The following is a 6,433-nucleotide window of genomic DNA, read 5'->3' as shown; positions in this document are numbered from 1 at the left end:
CCCCCCCCCTTCTCCCTCTCTTTCACTCTCTTCATGCTTTTAACAACATTTTCTATAAGGCCCTGCTCTATGTCACTTTGACCTGAAAAAAGGTTGTGCAGTTACAAGCGACACTCTGACTCTTAAATTCATGATGCAGATAAAACAACCCATGCATCATACACTGACAGCAGCTTTCAAATCAAAGCTTTCCCTTAACTTTGGACTGTCATTCTTCCAGTCTTATAGTCTAAATGCAGTGAGCATAAAAACAACCTCGAGCGCTCACTGCAGCACCGTATCCGAATGTGAATGGCTCTGTGAAGTGCATGTCAATAGCCCAGAGAAGCCGGCGCAGTAACAGACATGTGGTTTCAATCTGTCTCTTTTCTCACACAGAGAGGAGGTCATTCATTTATCTCACTGTAAATACAACACTTAAACACTCAACAAAGACACTGTTTTCCAAGCCCACAAGAAACAACCATGTGAGTAATTAGCTTAAGAAAACAATGTTATTGTTGCTGATTTCCCCATGTTTTAAATAATGCATTAAAAAAAAACCCACTTCAGAGCATCTCGTTTAGCTCCTCTAGATCAGTTCAAGCCGTATTATCTTAGACGGGCCTAGATGTCGTCTGCCAAAACCTCTATTAGTGATCTAGGATGTTTCTGAAGTGAGCATGACATTAAAGAGCCAGGGGAAAGTGAACAAAAGAATGAAGTTTTTGGCTTGAAAAAGCTCATTTAATTGATAATGAGAGCCCAAGAATGATTGCCAATTCTCTTGTTTTGAGTTGCTTTGAAAACTCAATCTGTTCAAGCTTGGGAGATCTGGGAAAAAAAAAAAAAAAAATTGCTCTAATCAATACCATTATATTACTGATGGATCAAATGACTATGGCAAATGTGAAAGGGGTAGACCAGAGTGGATTATCAGCCCACTGCAGTTCCCCCTTCAGCTCTGTGCACTTACTCATGTTTTCTGTCATGGTTTTGGCTTAATTAGCCCAGCAGACACCTGTTTGCTGAAAGATAATCGGATCAATTCTCTAAACACTACCTGCTAAGCAAGTTACAGAAAATATTATCAACTAGAAAATGCATGACTAGTGCTGCATTAAAGTGAACAACCAGGGAGCAAAACATGTAACTTAGAATAACAGCTAATCCTATGTGCAAATAGGTAATTATTAACACATTCATGACATTTGCTCTTTTAGATGATAATATGCCCTCTAGAAAAGACACACTGTAACGAAGTAGTTACTGGTAGTTAGTTTTATAAGGAGTATGTGTACTTTGTGGTGACTTCCAGATGCGTTTTTCATTACATTCATTATTCCTAAATGACTTATTACCTCTGCCAACCAAGGAGGTGATGTTTTCATCGGGATTTGTCTGTTTGTTTGTCTGTTAGCAAGATAACTCAAAAAGTTATGGATGGATTTTGATGAAATTTTTAGGAAATGTTGATACTGGCACAAGGAATAAATGATTAAATTTTGGTAGTGATGGGGGGGGGGGGGGGGGCAGTGGATTTTTTGTTTGTTTGTCTGTCTGTTAGCAAGATAACTCAGAAAGTTATGGAACACAGGTGTCAAACATGCGGCCCAGGGGCCAAATCTGGCCCACCAAAGGTTCCATTCTGGCCCTGCAGGATGAAAGTGCAAAAATGAACCTGAACAGTCCAGGTTGTCCAAATCATTTTGGTTCAGGTTCCAAATACAGACCAATGTGATCTCCAGTAAAAATAACAACACAATAACCCATAAATAATGAAAACGACAAATTTTCTTTGTGAAAAATTATATGGAAAAAATTAAAGTAAAAAAAAACAACATTACACTGTGAAAATATTTACATTTATAAAACGATTCTTTCACAATAAACTGCAAATAAATACATAAATAAAAACAAAGATGAACAAGCCGAAATGTGCAATTTTAACAATATACTACCTGTTATTAAATGTTTTGTGCATTTATAGATCCACTGTGATCTGGAGTTGTGTTAATAAGAGATGTAATATTTGTAGAAATTGTTCAAATTTTAGTTCCAAATTCCAAAATTTTAACAATATTCTGCCTGTTATCAAATGTTAATGTAACACTGTGTATAATGTACATGTATAAATAATAAGTCGAGGCATAATATTGTTAAAATTGCACAAATTTTTCAAATGAAATTTCTGTTTTTTCAGGTTATTCACATCTTTTTTGTAAAATATAAATATTTTCAGCATTTAATTGGGTCTTTTTTTAGTACTAAAACAAAATGAAAAACTTGGATTTGTCATTATAAATAGGTTATTAAATCATTATTTTACTGGTCTGGCCTGCTTGAAATCAAATTGGGCTAAATATGGCCCCTGAACCAAAACGAGTTTGACACCCCGGTTATAGAAGGATTGGATGACATTTTCAGGAAATGCAGATACTGGCACAAGGAACAAATGATAAAATTTTAGTGGTGATGGGGGGAGGGGGGGGGAAGTCTGCCTTGGCGGAGGTCTGCGCTCTCCGAGTGCTTTTCTAGTTGCTGTTTATTATATTATCTTCTGAATTTTGCATTTTTCTGTCAAAATCAGGTGTCTTCCTACATTTACCTCACTGATTATGTAGATATTCATAAAATCTCCGTGTAAATTCAAAGGTTATTATATGAAAGATATACAAAATTGAACAAAAACTGGCTTTTTCAGCTACATATATCATTGACTAAACCTAACACAAGCATCTGCAAACACTGTAATCTATCAAACTACATGGGTTCTATTGATGAATCAATGTTGCCAATGATGAAGGTGTTTCCATGTTGACTAAGGAGCCTCTGAACGTCCAAATGACTCATATATCTGATGATGCTGAAAAGCAGAGAAACTGCCTTTTACCTGAATTATTCACCTGTATTGATATTGATAGGGTTAGTGGTTCATAAGTTATTAAACATTTTACATCAGTACATGTTCGTGGTTGCTGGTGGATGTTTAGGTCTTTGAGACTTAAGGTTGATGCCATGAATTACTAGAATATGCTGACTCTTAAACTCATAAAGAACCAGTGCTACTTTTGTGGCAGTTCTCAAATTAATTTTTCTCCATAATTCACCTTTCTTAAGTGATTTGTCACTATTTATTTTAATATTATGCTCAACGTTTTGCATTTTTAACCCTTTCATGCATGAATTATGAGAACCTTAGTCAAGATTTTTTTCCTGTTTTTATTCCTCTTTAGGCATGAAAATAACAATGTGATTAAATTTTTTAAAGAACCTATTTGTCATGGAGTTACAAAAACCATGTGTTTAATTTTTGAAGCAAAGAAACATGTATTTAAAACCTATAATTGGAAAGTGATATACTGTGTGAAAACTATGAAATAAACATTTTTAATGTAGCTAATCTGATGTTGCCTCATATTTTAACATACTCTAATACTAATTGTTACTCACTTCATGAAGATAATATGCAAAAAAAAAAACCTTATTAGAGTCTTATAACAATTAGCAACTGATTTACACTAAAACATGCTACTACAGATCAGATTCATCAAGAACAGCAAAGTTACAGTAATGGTATGAATGTCAGTGTATGGGATAATGCATGAGTGTCCACTGTGTTGGCTGATATGCAAATAAAACAACAAAACCTGTGAATATACAAGAGAACAGCTGTAAAATAACTGTCCACTGGAGTGACCACTATGCATGAAAGGGTTAAGTGAAAATGAGGTATTTTCCTATATTTAATGTACTGTGATTATGCAGATTTTCATAAAAGCTCAGATTTAAGTTGGAGGTTATTATATCAGAAACAGAGAAAACTGAATAAATAGGGACTTTTACAGTAAAATACATCATTACCTGAAAATAAACCAAGCATCTCTAACCACTGTTATTCATCAACCTCAATGGGTTTTACTGGTGAATCAATGTTGTATAGATGATGGTGTTTCCACAGTAACTACGGAGCCTCTGAACATCTAAATGGGTCATATCTGATGACCATGAAAAGATGATAAACTGCATTTTACACCAGTTATTTCCATGTATTGATAGGATTAGTGGATCAGCAGGTATTAAACAGTTCACATCAGTAGATAGTTTAGGTCACCTGTGGCTGTTTGGGTCTTTGTGGGTTAAACAAACTAAATTTGAGACAGAAAATGTTTAATATAGTCAAATTAAGGCTGGTTAGAAACATAAACCTCACATCCTCAGTTTAACGGTGGCTCCTTTTATAAAATTAATCTTGGAGATGTAAGTTTGTTTTTTATTTATCCTGCCTCCTGGATCATCATTACAATCAGTGTCTTAGACTTTTACCTAATCTTCAACTATTTTTATAGTACTTTTGTGATGCAACATCCTCATTACATTTTTTTTCCACATTTGATTTCATTTTTTGTCTGAATCAACAAATAGCATTAGTCGTCTTTTTTTATTGCTCTGGATGTGTAAGTTCTGACAAGGACTGGCACAATGTCAGGAAGACAGATGCATTCTCCCTTCACTGGCCATAAAAAAGACAAAGCTTTTTACAGTATCAACAGGCACAAGATGTGACCCCACAGCCCCCGGGGGCAAAAGGTGAGGGCTCTGGGAGAGGAGGCCTGGTTCCAGGAGTCTGCCGGCAGGCAAGACGCATGTCCTCCTCACTGCATTCCTTCCCATCTTAGATCATGAACATCTCTCTCTGGCTTTTAGTCTTCTGTGCCTTCCAACCCAGAGCAATATAACTCTTATTTTTGCCCGGATGGCAGCTTATAAAGATACCAAAATAGAATGGGTGGTCTGGGTGTAATAAGCTCAGTGAGCTCCCTGTGTGGCTTCAGCTGGTCCTTTGTGCAGGTACCTGAGTTTTGAAATTCAGATTAGTCTGATGGAGCTGGAGGTTAAATAGTCAAGTAAGGATTTCCTACATCCATTCAAATAAGATTCTCAAAAAGTGTCTGAGCAAAGGTTCAGCAAAGTCTACTCTGGAAATACATGTGGCGAATAAAAGAATAAGCTGGTGTAACCTGGGGCTGTGGCTTTTATATTTGGGAAGAACTGTGCTGAGTGAACTAGCTGCAACATAAGCTACGTCTGATTTCATATTCATGACTTCCGAGGACTGCAGGAAAGGAAAATAAACACAACAACAAGCAAAGAGTGTATAGAGCTGATGGAAGCTGGGGCCCATATACAAACTGTCACATCTAGAAAGTCAAATCTCATCTTGCACAGACCGAAGAAGAGCGAGGTCATCCTCCGCAGCAAACACTGAGTCATCTCACACCCACACACACGTACACCAAATGAAGCAGAAACATAGCTTGTATTTAGAGATCTAATAGCTTTAAAGCACAACTGCAGCCTCAGTTGTCCACCAATGTTCACACTCTCAACAGCTCCAAAAGGACACATGGGGACACCGGCTGAGGGATTCACACAGCGGCCTGCAATCAGCCAGGCTGTAGTTCCCTTCAGCAAACTGCAAAACACGCCACTTTTCTAAAGAATAATGACAGCATGTGCACAAATGGAGCCTGGAAGCATCACAGTGGCACTCCCCTTTCAGACAAGTCATGTCCTCTAAACAGAAGCCCCTTCACAGGGCTCAGCCAAGGCCTTATGTGAGTGCAGAGCGCCCTCTAGGGGACAGAATGGATTGGACATTAGAAGCCACTGGCCTTGCAGTGCATCTAAGTACACATCAAAGCTCAACATATGCAAATGTTTCTTGAAAATAGTTAATAACTTACTTTTGATATGGAAATGCTGCACAAAAGCCTGAGAAAGTCACACAATTCACACTGAAATATGCTTTTCTTTTGTGTATATGCTGCTTTATTACTGGAGCTTATCCACATGCATAATTTATGTCCTCACTTAGTGAAATATAGTGAAACAGGATGCCTTGATGGTTCATTGCATCTTAGAATACAATCTAATATTTATCTACAGATTTTATTATTACATACACGACCCCAATAAATGTTGATTTTCAGAGCCTTATTTTGATCATCACCAACGCTGCGGTTCTGCCACTCTGCAGTGACAGTTTTATATCTCCACTCCGTGTGGCTGTGGGACATGTGATCATCTGCACACTGAACAAGCTGCCTGGAGTCAGCCTCTGCAGCAAGGAAGATATACGGCCAGCAGGTCACACAGGTCGGATGTGGAAACCACTACAGTCCATCATTTTGAGGCGTCACGCGCAGTCATGTAGCCTTGAACGTTTGAGGACATGGACATTAATTCCAGCTCATAAACACAGGCCTGTTGGTTTTACAAATTCAGAATCCATCATTTGCCATATATTGTCAATGTCACAACATCCGCATAGAAAAGAAAGGTTATGGAGAAAATGTCAATCCAAGGATGTGATTGATGGTCTGTTTTGTTCTGGACAGGTCTGTATCAAATACTGATCTTCCTTCATATTCTAATGTCATGTCAGTACTTA

This window comes from Sphaeramia orbicularis, chromosome 17 (genome assembly GCF_902148855.1).
Source record: "Sphaeramia orbicularis chromosome 17, fSphaOr1.1, whole genome shotgun sequence".
Classification (NCBI taxonomy): Eukaryota; Metazoa; Chordata; class Actinopteri; order Kurtiformes; family Apogonidae; genus Sphaeramia; species Sphaeramia orbicularis.
Note: the sequence above shows the minus strand (reverse complement) of the source record.